This window comes from Martes martes (genome assembly GCF_963455335.1).
Source record: "Martes martes genome assembly, chromosome: 11".
NCBI classification, from domain to species: Eukaryota; Metazoa; Chordata; class Mammalia; order Carnivora; family Mustelidae; genus Martes; species Martes martes.
In genome coordinates, this window is record NC_137899.1 from 46,884,630 (window position 1) to 46,906,653 (window position 22,024).

General features: G+C 35.4%; 1 protein-coding gene across 1 annotated transcript in view; it reads right to left on the reverse strand.

Annotated features, from left to right (window-relative positions):
• THSD7A (thrombospondin type 1 domain containing 7A) overlaps positions 1–22,024 on the reverse strand; it is a 434,994-nt gene that overhangs the window by 356,326 nt on the left and 56,644 nt on the right. The gene's annotated exons all lie outside the window — the stretch shown is intronic.

Sequence of the window (22,024 nt, forward strand, 5' to 3'; positions counted from 1 at the left end):
TTCAAAAGATACAAATAGAGTGATTCAGAAGGGCACATGCACTCCAATGTTTATAGCAGCAGTGTCTACAGTAGCCAAACTATGGAAAGAGCCCAGATGTCCTTCAACAGATGAATGGATAAAGATGATGTGGTAAATATATACTACAATAGAATATTACTGAGCCATCAAAAAGAATGAACTCTTGCCATGTGCAAGCACGTGGATGGAACAAGAAGGTACTATGCTAAGCAAAATAAGTCACTCAGAGAAAAGTATCATATGATTTCACTCATATGTGAAATTTAAGAAACAAAACACATGAACACAGAGGAAGGGAAGGAAAAATAAAATAAGACAAAAATTAAGAGGGAACCAAATCATAAGAGACACTGAACTCTAGGAAACAAATTGAGGGTTCCTGGAGAGCAGATGGGGGGAAGGGATAATTGGGTAATAGGCATTAAGGAGGGCACTTGATATAATGAGCACTGGGTGTAATACGCACTTAATGAATCACTAAATTCTGCCTCTGAAACTAATTAAAAAAACTTCTAAAAATTCAAGTTTTAGATAAAAAGAACAAATGACAGAATATTTCCTAAGTAAATAAACTTTGAGCGTATTGCTAACTTTTGACGGTACCTACTACATTCTTCCCCATGCAACCACCTGAAATGTATGCCAGTCGTCAGACATTTAATACAGATGAGACTGACATGGCCTAATGCTAATATAGCACTTTGGAAGTTCTTAGGCTATTTGCTTCTAGAGACACCTTTTTAACAAACCAAAATTAATTCACACAGATTTCACAGAAATTTAAGATCTCCTAAGTTTTCACATGCTATGTTGGGAACTGAGGATAAATATTTTTAATACAAAAATGTCCTGTTAACAATAGTCTAGAAGGTGAGGAGGGTTTTTTTTGTCCTTAATATACCTGACCTGTTAAATTAAAATTAAGCCCTACATTTATACTGACTCATGTACCAAACCATGTGGCAACAAACTTATAAAGTAAGTCTTCTTTAACACCCAAAGATTGTCTCATCGATGATTATGGTTTGTTTTCATTTAAAATAAACAGCTAATAGGTATTTGTATCAATTTTTATGATATCATATCTGCTTGACCTTTTTTTTTACTTAACCTTTTAATAAACTGAAAAGTGAATTCACTTAGTATATTCAATTGTTGTGTTTGTTCTTATATTTTTATATAAATATTTATTTTGGATTAATTACAGAATTATAGAAAAGTTGTAAAGATTTTATTGAGAGCTCTGATATAATCTTTACACAATTAATATCTTACATTATAATGGCACATTTGTTAAAACTAAGAAACCAACATGAGTATATTCTTATTAACTGAACTGCAGGCTTCACTTGGATGTCACTAGTTTTTCCACTAATGCCATTTTACTGTTTCAAGATCCAATCTAGGATTCCCTCACTGCATTTAGACGTCTAGTCTCCTTAGGATACTCTAGACTAAGACAGTTCTTTGGGTTGGAGTGCCTACTCATTCCAAAATGTAATCTCAACATAACATCATTAAGGATGTCCAATTTGGTCATTTGGTTACGGTAATATTTACCAGGATTCTCCACTGTAAAGTGACTATTTTTCCTTATCCTTACTCCATTATTTGGAAATGAATCTCTAAATTCACCCCACAGGGGTGCCTGGGTGGCTCAGTTGGTTTAAGCATTTGCTTTTGGCACAGCAGGGGGCCTGCTTCTCCCCCTCCCTCTGCTGCTCCCACTGCTTATACTCTCTCTGTTAAATAAATAAATAAAACCTTTAAAAAAATAAAATAAATAAATTCACCCCATAATCTCCAGGTTAAACTCTACCTTCTGGAAAAGGAGAGTAGCAATCTAGTAAGTCATAAAGAATATTTGTCCTTTCTCTCCTGCCCTTATATTTAAATTATGATAATACTATCACCACTGCCTCATGTCATAGTGTCTACTTTCCAGAGGTGATTATCATTTACTAACATATGAATGTACCTAATTACAAAGTAATCTGAAGCAAAAAATTTTTGATGATATTACCAATTATTGGTCCCTTTAGCTTTCCATATGAGCAAGGAAATGTATTTTCTCCTTCTGAAATGACTAGTTTTCATATTTTAATGAAAGGAAATTGTACCTAAAAGTGAGAATCTGGGGCACCTGGGTGGCTCAGTGGGTTAAGCCTCTGCCTTCGGCTCAGGTCATGATCCCAGCGTCCTGGGATCGAGCCTCACATTGGGCTCTCTGCTCAGCAGGTAGCCTGCTTCCCCCTCTCTCTCTGCCTGCCTCTCTGCCTACTTGTGATCTCTGTCTGTCAAATAAATAAATAAAATCTTAAAAAAAAAAAAAGGACTTTAAAAAAAGTGAGAATCTAAAATACTTTTAGTAGACATGATTACTTTCAATGAGAAAATCACATTATACTTATTAAATATTTTATAGTGTCTTATACCTTTAGCAACTCTTACAATCACTTTCATTAATTTTTCTTCCTTTAAAGAAACCATATGAGATACACCTAGTAATGAATACAATGATGTGCACTTGACCTGCTTCTCTAAGTCAAGATGAGTTTACTTATGATTTAAACCTCTCTCCCTCTCCCTTAAGTTTAAATTAAAAATAAAGAGTATTTAGCAATACTGAAATACAGAGAAATTCAGTCAAATTGTTAAATGACACAAACATACTTAGTATTAGAATCTAAGTTAATTATGTCAATTTGGCTTCTTACATTTATTCATGTATTCTTTCATTCTGTAAGTCTTAAGTCTAACACATGCCAACCTACGTGCTGGAGATGCATACAGAAAAGATGATCTCTACCTGTAAGGAAATGATCACCTAGTATAGGCAGATAGATGCAGTAAATGAATAATAATCTTACAGTGAATATATGCTGCTGTTAAAAACAAAAAAGGGGAGCTCATGTGGCCAAAGACAGGACAGTTTAATTCCTCCATCAGGCTGTGAAAAACATGTTGGAGAAAGTGACATATACTTGGGAGCCTTAAGGGGGGCATTAACCGGCAGAATAATGGACAAGTAGAGATTCTTGGCAAAGTATAGAAAAGTATACATGAAGTCATAATGATATCTGCAGAACAGGTCACTTTTAGGGCAATACAAATAGTTTTTAGATGACAGATTGTGTGTGGCAGTTGCAGATAAGAGGGCTGAAGAAATGACCAGTGGCCAAATCATAAATGGACTTATGCTAGGTGAAGAAATTTATACTTAAGCCTAAAGGCTAAGAAATTCTAAGCAGGAGAAGTTTTGTTTGTTGTTTGTTTGTTTGGGAGGGAGTGTTATGCTTTTATTTATTTATTTAGTTAGTTAGTTAAGAGAAACAGAGGGAGGCAGACAGAGCATGAGCATGAGCAGGGGCAGGGGACAGGCAGGGCGGAGGGAGAGGGAGAAGCAGATTCTACTGAGCAGGGAGCCTGATGCAGAGCTTGATCCCAGGACCCCAAGATCATGACCTGAGGCAAAAACAGATGCTTAATTGAGACAACCAGGAACCTGGAGAGTTTTATAAAATATAATTTGTGTTTTTAAAAACAGTCTAGCACAGTGTTGGGACAGAGAAGCCAGGTAGACTGTAACCACAGTACAGAAAGTAGGAGGGCCTGACTATAGCGGTGGGCATGGAGGAAGGTGAGTTATTTGTCAAGCTGTTTAGAAGACAAAATTGATAGGACTTGGTGAACTGATTAAATTTCAAGAGTGAAGATAAGGTTTCTCTTTAGGAAAAGGTTGGGTAGAAGGAGAATGAGATGAAGGTTTTTTCAGAGAATGGAGATGACTGTTATAGTTATTTGTGAATATTACTAGTGGGTGACAGGAGATGAAGATTTCCCCTGATTTATAACAGGTAATTTGTTCATGAAAACATTTTTTTAGGGAAAAGTGTCAGAAGAACTTTAAAAAGTATTTGCTATCTAATTGTTGTCACACAAACAGTTGATTAGGAAAAGCAGATATATATTCTCATTATCTCTGTATTTTAATCTTGAATCTCTCCCCTTCCATAATAAAACTCAACAAACCCAGAGAAATCCTTAAAAGGCATGTAAATGATATATATCTTTAGAGGTAAGGATGAACACATAATTTTCAGGGTCTAGTGCAAAATAAAAATTTAGACCTCTTTTGCAAACAACAGCTAACTAACAGAAATAAAAGAGGGAACATCATACAGATCCCACAAAAAATTAAAGTAATAATAAAAGAACACTATGAACAACTCTATGCCAACACATTTATAACGTAGTTGAAATCAACCAATTCTCTGGAAAACACAATCTGCAAAAACACACACACAAAGAAAGAAATGACCTGAATGATATTTACACATTAAAGAAACTGAATCAACAATAACTTCTCAAAAAAGAAAGCACAGACCCAGATGAGTTCACAGATGAAATCAACCAAATATTTAAGAAATTATGCCAATTCTTTTTTTAAAAAATTTTTTGAAGATTTTTACTTATTTATTTGAGAGAGAGAGAGAACATGAGAAGAGGGAGGGTCAAAAGGCAAGCAGACTCCCCACCAAGCAGGGAGCCTGATGTGGGACTTGATCCCAGGACTACAGGATATGACCTGAGCTGAAGGCAGTTGCTTAACCAACTGAGCCACCCAGGTGCCCCAAAATTATGCCAATTCTATGCAATCGCATTCAGTGGAAGGGAGCAGAAGTGACACTTCCTAACTCATAATGAGTCCAACATTATTTGAATACCGAAATCAGACAAAGCTATTACAAGAACAAAAAAGTAGAGGCAAATATTGCTCATGAATCCACATGCAAAAATGCTCAATAAGATGTCAGTAAATCAAATCCAAAAAGTGAAAAAGAATTATATACCACAATTAAGAAGGATTTATCCCTAATATGCAAGGCTGGTTCTACACTGGAAAATCAATTAATATAACCCATCACATCAACAACTAAAAAAGAAAGTCACATGATCATATCAATAATTCCATGAAAAGCACTAAACAAAAATTCAACACACATTCTTGAGAAAAACTTTCAGGGAACTAGATATATAGGAAATTTTTTCAACTTGATAAAGGTTATCTATAAAAACCTACAGTTAACATCATATGTAATGGTGAGAAAGTGGAAGCTTTCCCCTCTAAGAAAAGGTACAAGGAAGGGTATCCCCATAACAGCTTTTTTACACATCATATTGGAAGTCCTTGATAATGCAATAAAGCAAGGGAAAAAAGTATATGGATCCAGAAGACAGACATAAAACTGTCTTTGTTTGCAGATGACATAATCATCTAAGGAAAAAATTTGAAAAAAATAGACAAAAATGTACTAAACTAATAAGCAATTATAGCAAGGTTGCAGGGTACAGGATTGCAATATAGAAAATTCAGCTGCTGCTCAATATACCAACAAAGAAAAAGTGGAATCTGAAATTATAAACAAAACACTGTTTATACTAGTACCCCCTGCAAAATGAAATACTTAGGTATAAATCTAACAAAATACGTAAGATCTATATAAGGAAAACTATCAAACTCTAATGAACCCTATCAAAGAATTAAATAAATGGAGAAATATTGCATGTTCATGGATAGAAAGACTCAATATTATCAAGATGTTAGTTTTTCCCACCTTGATATATAGATTTGATGCATTCTCAATCAAAATAAGCATTTTATGAGTATCTACAAAGTGATTCAAAAGCTTTTATAGAAAAACAAAAGACACAGATGAGCCAACACAAAATTCATAAAGAATAAAGTTAGAGGACTGATGCTACCCAATTGCAAGACTTACAGTTATCAAGATGGTATGGTATTTGTGAAAGACAGATCAATGAAACATGATAGCCAGAAATAGAATCCCATAAATACAGTCAACTGATATTTGACAACAGAGCATAAGCAATTCAGTGGAGCAAATATAGTCTCTTCAACATATGACCTTGGAACAACTAGATATCCACATATAAAAAAATAATAATAAAATAAAATAATAATAATAATCTAGACATTAATCTTACACCTTTCTCAAAAATTAACTCAAAGTGGATCAAGACCTAAGTGCAAAACAAAGAACTATAAAACTCTTAGAAGATAGCATATGAGAAAACTTAGATGACCTTGAAGATGGTGATCACTTTAGATATAACACCAATGGCATAATCCATTAAAAAATGATAAACTGTACACCATTAAATTAAAATGTCTCCTGTCTCCTCTGTAAAGGACAAGGTCAAGAAGATGAGAATACAAGCCACAAAGAGGGAGAAAATATTTGCAAAACACATCTGATAAATAACTGTTCTCTAAAATAAACAAACAAAAAAACACTTAAAACTCAGTAATAAGAAAACAACTTGATATGCACAAGACCTTACCAGGTATCTCAAAAAAGAAGATATACATATGACAAATAAGAAAATGGAAAGATGCTTCACATCATATGACATAAGAAAAATGCAAAATAAAAAAACAATGAGGAGACCACTACATACCTATTAGAATGGCCAAAATCTAAAACACTTACAACACCAAATGCAGGTGAGGATGTGAATCAAGGTAACTCTCAGACATTATTGGTGGGAATGCAAAATGCTCCTGCCACTTTGGAAGACAGTTTGATTGTTACATAATTAATCATGTTTTTATCATGTGATCTAGTAAATGTGCTCCTTGGCATTTACCCAATGGTATTATACCCACACAAAAATTTGTACATGGATGTTTCTAAGCAGCCTTGTTCATAATTTCCAAAATGGGAAGCAACTAAGATATTCTTCTGTAGGTGAAAAAAAAATTTTTTTCTGGAGAAAGATGGAGGCAGAATTTGAGGACCCTAGGCTCACCTTGTCCCACAAGCACAATGAAGTAACTATCAAATTATCCTAAATACCCGAGAAATATACCTGAAGACTGACAGAACAAACTCCACAACTAAAGGAGAGAAGAGGTCACAGAAGTGCAAAAATACACAACTTTTTCATATGCAATGAAATGAAACAGCTTGGGGCTATTACAGAGAGGAGGGAGCTGTGGTCAGGGAAAAGGGCAAGAGAGAGAGGAGCACATGAGGGAATGCACAAGGAGAATGTTTCTCCAAACCCACTTGCTTAGAATAGAAGAGGGGCTGAATCTGGAATCCTTGCAACCAGTGGGGCTTAAAGCCTAGAGTTGTAAAGGTCAGCAGGCTTGGCTGGGATAGAGCCTGGAGGGCACTGTGCTGCTCCTGGAGAGAAAGCAGGCAAACTACCTTACAGCAGATAGCATGGCAATAACAATCTGAAATGCATCTGGGGCACAGAATGGGGAGACTATTCACTCTTCTTGGAGCCCAGCACATCTCTGAGAGGCAGTTTTCATGAGCTCTCAGAGAACAATGGAGTTGGTTAGCACCATTTCCCTCCCCAACTCCTCAGCATAAACATAGGGCACCCCCCAACCCCCACCACAGGTGGGGAAGCAGTGCAGTGCAGACACTGGCTACCTAACTTGCTTACACCTAGCCCCACACACAATTGCCCTTCTCAGTCATACTTGCTTCTGTCCCAGGGCAGTGCCCCCTCCCAGAAGACCAGCAAAAACCCTGCCCACACCATGTCTCCTGACCAGAGTTCCACAGGGCCTCAGTTCTGGTGGAGGTGGTGACAGGTCTCATTTCACAAGCAGACCAGAGCACACCTCACTAAAACTTCCACATTCAAGCCAGGGGCCAAACATTGCCTACAGCAGACAAGGAGAGCCTAAGCAGATGACTAGGCTGACAGACAGAGCAACCAAAATACAACAGCAGAACACACACAGCACACACTGGAGACATCCCTGAAGCACCAGGCCCTGGATACTAAATGATCTCTTCATAACACCTTTACTTTCAGGAGCAGGAGACATAGCTGCCTTTTCCAACACAAAGAAGAAGGCAGAGACTTGTACAAAATGTAAAAATGGAGGAATTTATCCCAAATGAAAGAATAAGATAAGGCCATGGGTAGAAATTCAAGTGAAACAGATATAAGTAACATGCTTGATGGAGAATTTAAAGCAATATCATAAGGAGACTCCCTGGGCTTGAGGTAAGAATACAGGACATCAGAGAGACCCTTACCACAGAGATAAAGGACTTTAAAAAAATCACTCAGAAATGAAGAATGCAATAAATGAGACTGGAAACAGGCTTGATGCAATGAACAGGCTGGAGGAAGCAGAGGAACAGATCAGTGACCTAGAAGACAAAATAAGGGAGTAATGAAGCTGAACAAAAGAGAGAAAGAATTATGCAACATGAGAAGAGACTTAGGAATTTCCGTGACCCCATCAAATGTAATAACATTCTTATTATAGGAGTCCCAGAAGAAGAAGAGAGAGAGAAGGGGGCAGAAAATTTATTTGAAGAAATGATAGTTGAAAACTTCCCTAATCTGGAGAAGGAAACAGAGATCCAGATCAAGGAGGCACAGAAAAGTTACATCAAAATCAACAAAAGCAGGCCAACACCAAGATATAATTAAATTCGAAAAATAAAGTGATTAAAAAAAAATCTTAAAAGGAGCAAGATAAAAGAAGTTGTTGACTTACAAGGGAAAACCCATAAGGCTAGCTAGCCAGAGACTTCAAGAGAAAATTGGTAAGCCAGACAGTGGCATGATATTTTCAAAGTGCTGAATGGGAAAAATCTACAGCCAAGAATACTTGATTCAGCAAGGCTATCCTTCAAAATAGAAGGAAAGAAAGAGTTTCCCAAACAAAAACTAGAGGAGTTCATGATCACTAAACCAGTCCTGCAAGAGAAATACTAAAGAGTGGAAAGTAGAGATCAAAAGTCACAAAGGATGAGAAAAAATCTCCAGAAACAACAACAAAGCAAGTAATAAACAAGTAATAAAATGGCAATAAATACACATCGATAATTACTTTGAATGTAAATGGACTAAATGCTCCAATCAAAAGACAGGGGTGTCCAAATGAATTAAAACAAAAACAAAAACAAGAACTGTCTATATGCTGCCTACAAAAGACTGATTTTTTTTTTTGAAAATTTCTTTCCAAATTTTTATTTAAATTCTAGTTAGTTAACACACAGTATGATACTGGTTTCAGGAGTAGAATTTAGTGATTCATCACTTACATACAACACTCAGTGTTCATCACAAAGGGTGCTCTCCTTAATATCCATCATCCATCTAGCCTCTCCCACCATCCCCCTCCACCAACCCTCAGCTTGTTCTCTATGGATAACAATCTCTTGTGATTTGCCACCCCCCTTCTCCTTCTCTTCCCCCTCCTTCCCACAAGTTCATGTTTTGTTTCCTAAATTCCACATATGAGTGAAATCATGTGGCATTTGTATTTCTCTGATTTATTTTGCTTAGCATAATGCATTTAGATCTAAAGACACCTGAAGATTGGAAGTGAGGAGATGGAGAAACATTAAGCATGCAAATGTATGTCAAAAGAAAGTTAGAGTAGCAATATTTATATCAGATCAGTAAGTCTTACAAACAAATACTGTAACAAGAGACAAAGAAAAGCATTATATAATCATAAAGAGGATACTCCAACAAGATCTAACAATTCTAAAGATTTGTGCACCCAACATGGAAGCATCCAAATATATGAAGCAATGGGAAAAATAAAGGAACTAATTGATAATAATGTGATAATAGTCAGGGACTTTACCAGCCCATTTACATCAACAGACAATCATATAAACAGAAAATAAACAAGGAAACAATGGCTTTGAATGCCACAGTGACTGACAGGACTTAACAGGTACGTTCAGAATATCCTATCCTAAAATAGCAGAATATACACTCTTTTCAAGTGACATAGAATATTCTCCAGAATAAATCACATACTAGGTCACAAATCAGGTTTTAACAAACACAAAATGAATGAAATCATACCATGCACCTTTTCTGACCACAACGCTATGAAACTAGAAGTCAACCACAAGAAAAAATCTGGAAACACCACAAATACATGGAGGTTAAACAACATGCAGGTAAACAATGAATGAGCCAACAAGGGAACCAAGGAAGGAACCAAGGAAGGAAGGAAGGAAGGAAGGAAGGAGTAAAATAGAAATAAAAATAAAAATAAGTCAGTATTACTATATGCATGTAGCTAGATCTATCAAAAAGAAAAGAGAAAGGATCCAAATAAATAAATCACAAATGTGAGAAGAGAACTAACAACACAACAGAAATAAAAACAGTTATAAGAGAATTTTATGAAAAACTATATGCCAACAAATTGGACAACCTGTAAGAAATGGGTTAATTCCTAGAAACATATAAACTATCAAAACTGAAACAGGAAAAAAAATAGAAAACTTGAACAGACTAAATCAGTAATCAAAAAACTCCCAACAAACAAAAGTCCAGGATTTTGCCTGGCTTCACAGGCAGATTCTACCAAACATTTACAGGAAGAGTTAATACCTAGTCTTCTCAAACTACTCCAAAAAAATAGAAAAAGAAGGAAAGCTTCTAAATTCATTCTATGAGGCCAACAATACCCTGATACCAAAACCAGATAAAAACCTCACAAGAAAAGAGAATTATAGGCCAATATCCCTGATGAACATGGATGCAAAAATTCTCAATAAAATACTAGCAAACTGAATCCAACAATACATTAAAAAATAATTCACTATGATCACATGGGATTTATTCATCGGTTGCAAAAGTGGTTCAATATTCACAAATCAGTGTGATATACATTAATAAAAAAGGATAAGAACCATATGATCATTTCAATAGATGCTGAAAAAGCATGCGACAAAGTATAATATTCATTCATGATAAAAACCCTCAACAAAGAAGGTTTAGAGGGAACATACCTCCAGATAATAAAGGCCATATATGGAAAACCCATAGTTAATACAATCCTCAAGAGAGGGAAAAAAAATAGAGCTTTCCTTCTGTGGTCAGGAACAAAACAAGGATATCCACTCTCACCACCATTATTTAACATAGGATTGGAAGTCTTAGCCAAAGCAACCAGATAACAAAAAGAAATAAAAGGAACAAGGACAAGGAACAAGTAAACTTTCACTATTTGTAGATGACATGATATTCTGTACAGAAAAGCTGAAAGACTCTACCAAAAAAGTGCTAGAACTGATACACGAATTCAGTGAAGCTGCAGGATACAAAATCAATGTACAGAAATTGGTTGCATTTCTATACACCAATAATGAAGCAGCAGCAGGAGAAATTAAGGAATCAATCCTATTTACAACTGCAATAATGAAAGCAATAAGATACCTAGGAATAAACCTAACCAAAGAAGGGAAAGACCTGTACTCCAAGTGCTGTAAAACACTGATGAAAGAAATCATAGAGGACACAAAGGACTGGAAAGACATTTCATGCTCATGGGTTGGAAGAACTAATTTTGTTAAAATGTCTATTACTACCCAAAGCAATATACACATATAATGTAATGACTATTAAAATACCAACAGCAGTTTTCACAGAGATAAAACAATCCTAAAATTTGTTTGGAATGACAAAAGACCCCAAATAGCCAAAACCACCTTGGAAAAGAAAAGCTAAGCTGCAGGCATCCCAATTCCAGATTTCAAGCTATATTATAAAGCTGTAGTCATCAGTATAGTAAGATACAGGCATAAAAATAGATACATAGATCAATAGAACATAGCAGAAAACCCAGAACTGAACCCATAACTATCTGGTCAATTAACCTTTGACAAAGCAGGAAAGAATATCCAATGGGTAAAAGACAGTCTCTTCAACAAATGGTGTGGAAACCTGGAGAGTGACATGCAGAAGAATGAAACTGGACCACTGTCCTACACCATACACACACAAAAAACTCAAAATGGATGAAAGACCTAAATGTGAGACCTCAAACCATAAAAATTCTAGATGATGACTTACACGCAGTGACTTTTTTGACTTTAGCCATAGCAACTTCTTTCTAGAGGTCTCCTGAGGCAAGGGAAACAAAAGCAAAAATAAACTACTGGAACTACATCAAAATTAAAACCTTTGGCACAGTTAAGGAAACAACCAACAAAACTAAAAGACATCCTACTGAATGGGGAAAGACATTTGCAAATGACATATCTGATAAAGGGTTAGTATCCAAAATATATTAAAAAACTTATAAAACTTGACACCCAAACGAATTCAATTTAAAAATGGGCAGAAGACATTAACAGACATTTCTCCAAACAAGACACACAGATGGCAAACAGACACATGAAAAAATGCTCAATATCATTCATCAGAATGGTTAAAATCAACAACACAAGACACAACAGGTTCTGGTGAGGATGTGGAGAAAGGGGAACCCTCTTGTACTGCTCGTGGGAATGCAAACTGGTGCAGTCACTCTGGAAAACAGTGTGGAAGTTCCTCAAAAAGTTAAAAACACAACTACCTTTGGACCCAGCAATTACACTACTTGGTATTTACCCAAAGAATACAAAAGCACTAATTCAAAGGGAGACATGCACACCTATGTTTACAGCAGCATTATCTACGATGGCCAAATTATGGAAACAGCCCAAGTGTCCATCAACAGATGAATGGATAAAGATGTGGTATATATATACCACACACACATATATATGCCACACACACATATACACATATAATATGGAATATTAACCATGAAAAAGAATGAAATCTTGCTATTTGCAAGAACATGGATGGAGCTAGAGAGTATTAAGGTAAGTGAAATGTCAGTCAGAGAAAAACAAGTACCATACGATTTCACTCAAACATGGAATTGAAGAAACAAAACAAATGAGCACAGGGGACAAAAGAGATAAAGGTAAACCAAGCAACACTCTTAATTATAGAGAACAAACACACAGAATGTACATCAGGTGTAAACCCTAAAGTAAATTCTGGACTTCTGGAGGCTTATGATGTGTCAATGTAGGTTCATTCTTGTTAACAAATATACCATTCTGATGAGTAATGTTGATAATGGGGGAGGCTATGCATGTGTGGGGGCAGGGATATATGGGAAATCTCTATATTCTCATCTCAGTTTTGCTACGAACCTAAAACTGAAAAAGTTTTCAAGTGCTGCTAAAAGGTATTAAAATATAAAGCCTTCTATTCTAAAAATATTTTATTATTTATAAAATATAACTAGGGCAATCATGATGACTGAATAACATGAACTTATAAATTATAAAAATATTGTTATGTCACAATGTTATATAATATTAATGACATCTTTATTGATATAAGATTTTTCCACTCATATATCTGCAAACTCATTTATTAGATCAGCATAGTTTGTACTTTTATATACTTCATTATTCATTAATAAAACTGAAAACAACGTTGGTTGCTCTTGGACAATGTAAAATCACAAGTAACTTTTGATGATTTTTAATTCTCAGAAAGATCTTTCTTCTGATGCAACTGGTATTGGAGTTAAGAGTATTTTATAAGATGCAACATTAGGATAAACTGATTATTCTGAAATATACATTATAAAACATCTAGAACTGGTGATTAAACATGCAAAAAATTTCTAGAAAGATTGAACTCCATAAAAATCAGTGTAGTATCAGTTTTAGTTTAATTGTAAATTTATACAATAGCATTTGATTGTTTCCTCTGACATTTCCTATAACTTGTAGAAGTTGTGTATGGTGTGGGTTTATAATTTGTACATAACTCAAAATGCCTATTTATGTAATCTTTCACTGGTTCTTCAATTATAGAAAAAAAATATTTTAAATGCTGTCTTTCTCTTTAACCAGTTCATCGAAGGCCATATGAAAACTGTGTTCTTTTACACTGGATGTGATGGTCTTTAAATTTAATTTGTATTTCTAAACCTGTATTAGTTTGGCAGTGATACAGTGTTTTCAGAATTAGAAATTCTAAACTTTTGTAAGAATTCTGTTAACTCACTGATATACTTTATTGCAATGTCCACTTATAAACTACTATTTTTTAATAACTTATTGACAAAGTTTACTGCCTGACCACTGTTCCAGCCCTGAGGACAGAGAGTTCATATTTGCAGATGCTGTAGGTATGGAACTGGAATAATGGACAGGCTCCGCAGGAGTCTCAGACTGCCAGCATATGGAGTCCTTTCTCTCTGCTAAGGCTTCAGTCAGTGTTGTCATCACTGTTAATGCTGTAGCTGGCCCTGTCACCACTGTCAGTCTGGGCCTAGTTTCCAGATGAAGGAGGGGCTCATCTTGAAGCTGCACTACATTCTGGACTGCTGTGAGGCATGAGACTACATATGTAAAAAACTCAAGAAAGTACCTCTTGGAAGAGATGAATATGCTTACAAACTCCCAGTAAAATTAATGAGAGAAAGAGAGAGGGAACACAAATGACCAATATCAAGAATCAAGAGGTATCACTACAGATTTTAAGAGAATCAGATCCAGAATTTACAGAATTAGTTCATGAATATCACTAAACAAACACAGCAACATGAACAATAGCAATTAATAGCCACAAACAGCAACTCCGTGGAGAGAAAAGACTATAATTTCCAGACTTACCACAATATATTAAATTTCCAGTTTTGAAAAAAATTATTAGAAGTTGTATAAACAAACTGGGCAGTTTGGCCCACATAGACAAAAGAGCAGGGGGAGTGAGAGAAGGAAAAGCAGGCTTGCCACCAAGCAGGGACTCCAATGCCGGGCTCGATCCCAGGACCCCAGGATCATGACCAGAGCTGAAGGCAGATGCTTGGCCGAGCCACCCAGGTGCCCCCAAAAGGGCTTTTTAAAATGTATTTTTATCTCTGCTTCTATATTTTATGCCATGCAATTAATGGTGCCTGAAAAGTCAGCAAATCCTGGTGATTTTTCAAAATTCGTCTCAATGCCCATATCCCAAAAGTTTTCTTGCTATTTCAGTCACGATAGTCATAGCTGCTTGTATTTCTCAGAGCATGACTGATTCTACCAGATACTGTATTCCTACAACTGGGAATGATTTTGCCTATGAAGGGCTATTTGGCAATATGTGGAGACATCTGACAATGTTGCAGTCTAGGGAACTGTGCTTCCGGCATCCAGTGGGTAGACAGGCAGAGATGATGCTGGGCTTCATACAACGCAAAACACAGCCCGCCCAAACAAAGAATTATCCAGCCAAAAACACTGCTAGTGTCAAGGTTAAGAAACTATGGTTTAGGTACCTAATATATAACAGGCAGATGATTCATACGAATCCTGAATTAAGTTACTTCTAAAACTAGCAAGCATCCACATTTAGTTATAGTTCCAACTAAAAGCTTAAATATGCAAACTATGAGGTCATAGCCAAAAATCTTAAATCCAAGAACTCCATGATATAGGTGTGTCAGCGGGGGTCCTCCATAAGGCAGATAGCAGGATGGGATCAACATGCAAGATATTCAGAGAGAAAAATGCTTATTAATGCTAACAGGGGAGGGACAGCAGTCATGGAGGGCCTTTCAGACTCTGGTGCAGTTCTCTTACCCATGATGGAGATAGGGAACAAAGGATTCGGTAGGAAAAGCCTTAGACCATGGTACAATTCTAAGGCAGTCTCAGTTAGACTCAGTTGGTTGGAAAGTGTTTGGACCAAAAATACCAATTAGAAGAATCCCATGTGGAGCAGAGTATCTTGGCTCCAGTGTTCCCGCTGTGCACAGTCACTGGCTGGGTAAAGCCCAAGAGAAGTGTGGTCTTGGCACTGACACTACAGTTGATACATGCTTCCTGCAGCAAGCTCTCTCAGAGATCGGAGAAACAGACTTCCACGACCACCAAAATAGTCATTTGAAAATCATTCAACAGAAAATCTCTTTGCCTGTTTGTCTACCAGCTTCACTAACACAGTTCAAAGAATATTACCTAAAAGCAAAATGAAAAGAAATGGTTAAGTTTAGGAAACTAGCTGTATTATTCACTTTGAGGTTTGATCAGTAGATTTAATATTTCTGGGCTAACAAATGCATGTACTAAAGGCCTATGGGTTGTGTAGCACAGCTGTTATAACAGCAAGTTAGACAAACTTTTGAATATAAGTTTCAAAGAAATACTTTTTGAAAACATATATAGGCATCTTCAGTTAAATAACTTGAAATAAAACAGGAAAGGGTCACTCTGCAATTGTGTATTTATAACAACTTATAGAGAACTAAAAAAAAAAAAAAATGTGAGATACATTTTTGAAAGCAGTCCTGAATAGATGCCATGCTCAAAATAAAATTTTGCACATGCACTTATATTTTCACATTTCAGCTAAAAATCTACTTACTGATGGTTAAAAGATACTTTACTCAACCTGTCTCGAGGCAACTTTATCATGACATAGGTCATATTCTAGTTTATTTATTTACATAGTCAGTATACCAGGTGATTGATTCAGGCTCCCTTGATTCCTTCCCTTTTCTCCCCTCTATATCTAGTATGTTACTAAAACCGAAAGATCCCACCTTCTTAATTATTCATAAAAGCATTTCCGCCTTTCTTTTCCTCTTGCCCCTATTTTTGTTAGGATCTCTTTACCTTTTGCATTTATTTTACATAAAATATTAATTTCCCATTTCAAGTAGTTTCTTCTACATTTCTCTTTCATTCTTTGTACCACTGCCAAAATAATCATCTGAAAGCATATTTTATCCCTTGCAATTGCCCTTCAGAGAATCCTTTTACTGTCCAGTACAACCATTAGCCAGCCATACATGGATGACTTCCAAATTGATATCTCCATCTACAATCTTTCTCCTTAATTCCTGAATCGTGTACCACTATCTACTCAGTATCTCCACTTTGATATCTCATACACCACCCCAATTTAACATGACCCTTTATTTCATCCATAAAGCCTTTTTTTGCTCTAATAAAAATTTCATCCTCTCAGTCACTGACTTCTTTCTCACTTTATCGCATCTTATCCTACCACGTGGTTATCAGATTTATCTTCAAACTGTATCACTTTAAATTTTTGAAAAGTAAGTATCCAACTCCTTCTATGTAGTAGATAATGTTTTAAGTACATAGGATACAGAGTCAAAAATTCCTGTACTTCTGCAGCATATATTAGACTCTGAGGCAAATCTGTAGAAAAAGTAATGTAAGCACAACTTTTTATGTACCTGTCCCTCAAACAAAAAGCATAGCTCCTTTACTTTCTTACTTGCCAACCCACATTCCTGTTTTGGACATCCAGCCCCTAGATTCTATAACTTTGATATTAGAATCTAGAGATTATGGATTGCCAGTTTCTGAAGTTTAGATTTAATACACACTGAATGTCTGGATCTTACTCATGAGTTCAAGGGAAAAAAAAGAAAACCATGATGTGGAGTAGGAGGAAGGATGCTTTTAGGCTTAGATGGTAGTCAAGGTAAAATTTAAAATAGTGTTTATGAAACAAGAATATAGTTGAAATCATTTAGCTATTAACCATCAGATTGAAAGGAGAGGAAGGCTTTAAACATAAAGAAAACATAGAATCCAAAGTGAGAACTAAAGTGTGATGCAAAGGAGAAGAGCAAATTTTCATGTTTTATGTTTTAGTCTGTATTAGCCTGGATTTGAATTAATCCTTTGTTCAAACAATATTGAGCCCCTTGTATATGCCAAGAACTTGCCCAGGCACTTGGTGTATTATAATGAACGAGTAAATGTCCCAATCTCATGGAACTTTATTTTAGTGGGGAGAGAAAGACACTGCACATACAGATGAATGAACAGTCATATATTAACAGATACAGGAAAGAGGAAAAAATACAAAGCAGGGTCATAGTGTAGAAAGCGATGGTACAAGGTGCAATTTTAAGTAGGGTGGCCCCTGAAGACCTCCCTGATAGGGTAACATGAAATGACAAAAACAAGGATACAGGAGGTGCAAATATTTTGAGGCAGATGTGACTGGAGATTGAAATACATGGAAAGATAAGATCAGAGAATCAAATCATGTAGGTCAAATCATGTACTGGTCAAATCACACATGGTTTATACCATCACAGTAAGGAATCTGTATTGTTTTCTTGGATGGGAAGCCACTAAAAATTGATGAGGACAATCTAATATTTTTAAATAACTATATTTATTTCTTTATTGATAATAAACTCTGGGGCAGGAGAAAGAGAGGCTTTACAGAAATCTAAGCTCTTACTTCCCATATTTTTCTTTTGCTCTAAATAATTACCATGTAAAACTCCCAAAATAAGTAGCTCGAGATTAGAGGTATTTTTTTTAATTGGTATATTAGAAGCTGTGTCTTTTGATTCTTCAGAATGTCAGTATTCATATTCCCTATGTCCATCACAACATTTCTTATGACTTAGAGCAAATGTCTTTGATGAGCTTTTATAAAGTAGGTGTGATATGTGAATATTTAGCACTTATTCTATTATATCCAGAGGGTAGGAATGTGTTAGATACTAATTGTTAGATTTTAGAATATGTGGAGGTCAATATAACAACAACAACAATGACAATAACCATATACTATTTTGAATAATTGGTGGGTGAGCTGCTAACATGATATACAGAGACATATCTGTTTATATTTATACTTATATATAAGGTTTCATTTTTTTGGTCACAAAGTTCCTAGGAAAAAGGTACATTGAATATTCTCATATTGTGGAGATGAAATAGGGACTTACTATGGCTACATAACTAACACAAGGTCACACATAACACACACTATGGCAACATAACTAACACAAGTTCACAAAATGGTGAACAATAAACTGTGTCCAGCAGTCTGAATCCAAACCCAGCAGCCTTAAGCTATACAAGCTTGAAGGAAGAAGTATGGCTTGGAATCAGCCTTAAAAATAGGTCAAGTTCTATATCCAGTAATACAAGACTGATGTCTAGAGAAATTCCTTTAGTGCAGACAACTAAAAATTCTAGAAAAAAATACAACACATACATTTTTAATGCACGACTGCGCTAATAGAAAAGGTTAATTCTCAGATGCAAAAATGATGAGAAAACATGATTATAATGAGACAAGAAGATGTGAAATTTATACTTGGCAGAAGTATCTTTTCATTCATTTCTGATAGTGTTAGGGTTTGGCTTTAAAGGTTAAAGATGTACTGGATATATAACAAAATCCTAAAGCAACTCAAAATGGGGAGACAAATTAAAGATCTATACAGGATGTCAGGACTCCCACCAGGTGAATCCAATAGTTGTTAAACTAAAGACAGAGAGTGAAGATAGTTTCTTTTTTTTCTCCCTCCCTCCTTCCCTCCTTTTTCTCTTTCTCTCTCTCTCCCTTCCTTCCTGCCTTTTTTTTTTTTTTTCAAGATAGCTTTCTATCACATCATTGTTTGGAAAGGAATAAGGAAAAAAGTATCTTATGAGAATTCATAACCACAAATCTTCCATTAAAGGGTTAGAGTGGAATTCATACTACCTGTATGGTCTAAAATAGTAGTTGATAAAGTTTTTCTGTAAAGAGTTAGATAGGGGGCGCCTGGGTGGCTCAGTGGGTTAAAGCCTCTGCCTTCAGCTCAGGTCATGATCCCAGGGTCCTGGAATCGAGCCCTGCATCGGGCTCTCTGCTCAGCGGGGAGCCTGCTTCCCCCTGTCTCTCTGCCTGCCTCTCTGCCTATTGTGATTTCTGTCAAATAAATAAGTAAATAAAATCTTAAAAAAAAAAAGAGTTAGATAGTAAATATTTCAGATTTTGTGAACCATACGGTCTCTGTTGGAGCCATTCGGTTTTGCCATTACAGTAGGAAAACCACTCAAAGACAAAAACAACTATGGCTATGTTCCAATAAAACTTTATTCATAAAATCAGGCAGCAGGCTTAATTTGTTCTGCAAGCTCTAATTTACTGATCTCTGACCAAAAGTGTACTTTAAATGAAAAAGGAGTTTTACGTGATCCCATGCTAGTAATAATACAGAGACCTGGCAGAAGAAAACACAAATCATTTTTGGAGAAAATACTTCAAACCTAAGCTTCAAAGAATTCCCACAAATAATGTTCCAAGGAACAAGAGTTCAATAGGAAAGGAAAAACCATAAGCAAAAGTCAATAAAACTAACACATTACAGTTAATCTCTGCAAAGACAGCAGATAATGAAATGACAATGTAGGAATGCTTATTTATTTAAAAGAGTAACAGCATGTAGTAAAAGTTGCTGAAAGAAAAAAGTTGCTATAAAAGTGACCACATAGAATGAAATCATTAAAATAATCCTAATAAAAGATATGCTTAAAATGAGAAATTCAGTGATAATGTTAAACAGATGATTAGATATAGCAGAAGAGAGAATTAACGAAGTGAAATACTCATCTTTAGAAAACATTCACATTGTGACAAGATAAGTGAATATACAAGGAGAAATAATAAGTTCTAACATATCTAATCAGTGTTCTGAGAATGAGGGAAGGTGGTAGGAGAAGCAATAATGACTAAGAATTTTTCAAAGTTGATAAAAGATGCCAGTTCTCAGGTTGAAGGAGTCTAGCAAATCTTTGAAAATATAATTTTTAAAAGATCACACTAAGAAGCACAACACCAAAAACAAAAGAGCCTATTAAATTTTCTCAAAGGGCTGAGATAAAATATCTCTCAATCTAGAATTGTGTACTATGAAAAGCATGATTTCATAAGAATGGTGAACTAAACAAATTTTCAGGTACCCAAAAATTAGGACAATTCATCAACTACACACTCTTACTAACAGAACTTCTAAAGAATGGCGGGCACCTGGGTGGCTCAGTGGGTTAAAGCCTCTGCCTTCAGCTCAGGTCATGATCTCAGGGTCCTGGGATCGAGGCCCGCATTGGGCTCTCTGCTCGGCAGGGAGCCTGCTTCCCCTCTCTCTCTCTCTCTTTCTGCCTGCCTCTCTGCCTACTTGTGATCTGTCTGTCAAATAAATGAATAATAAAAAAAAAAACCCACAGTATCATAAAAATTAAGAAGGTTGCTTAGATTTAAAACATTCTAAGGTACTTATACTTTGGGGAAGGAAGAAAAGGGTAATCATTAACTTTATAATCTCTTAATTTAATATTTCTGATAAAGTATTATGACCACTAAATAGTTATAAATGTAAAACCCAAGAGTTTGGGGTTTACACACTAGTATAAAAAAAAAATAGAATGAGGATTTAGAGGATTACAGGCAAAGATAAGTACATTTGAACAGAGGCAGGAATAAATAAAACATTTCGAAAATAAGAACATCCAGTAATATTTATGGGATGATCATTGTTAAAATATCATTTTAAAATCTTTAAAAACAGCTGAACATGAAGTGCAAAAAAAGAAAAGACATGATAAACTTTGCATTTCATATCCAAAGAATAGCAACACAACTTGCATTACTGTTCATCATTATATGGACTGCTAACTCAAAGTATGAGTCAACAAATGTAAACATTGTGAAATACAATCTTCTTGTTCGCTGAGCTTCTAGAAACAATTGCAGAACACCAGCCTCACAGGAGGCCAATTACAGCAATGTAGCCTCCAGGCTCACATAATCACAACATCTGTAAAAGCCCCCTTCATGGATGGTTTACAGTAGATTTTATTACAGCTTTCATGTTGTACCAGAGGCTTTAGCAAATCCTGTGCTAATAATAACAAACAACCAATTAAAAACCAGATGATAAAAATTATTACTTTTAACTGGTAATAGTTTATGAGGTCTAAATTTGTTCTAACATAATAATACCCATTTTAAAAATTTACTTAAATGTTAATTATCTACTAACTTTACATATTTTGGAATACAAAAACTACTCAACTATAGCATTCTCATTTATAATTCTAATAAAAACTTGTCACAGTTAAAATGATGATAAGCTACAAACACATCTAACACAAAATTATAAATATGTCAAAGAAACAAAAATTCTTTGGGCAAGCCTGAGGGTTTAACTGCTGTTCTTAAAATCTGAGGAAAATTTCATCACATCACACAGTATTTAAGACCTTTATACTCAATTCTTACAAAGTAAACCCATTTCTGAATACAAAAGTTGCCCTGAGCTTTCATTAATGAAGCATATTTCATTAGTGACTAAATAAGG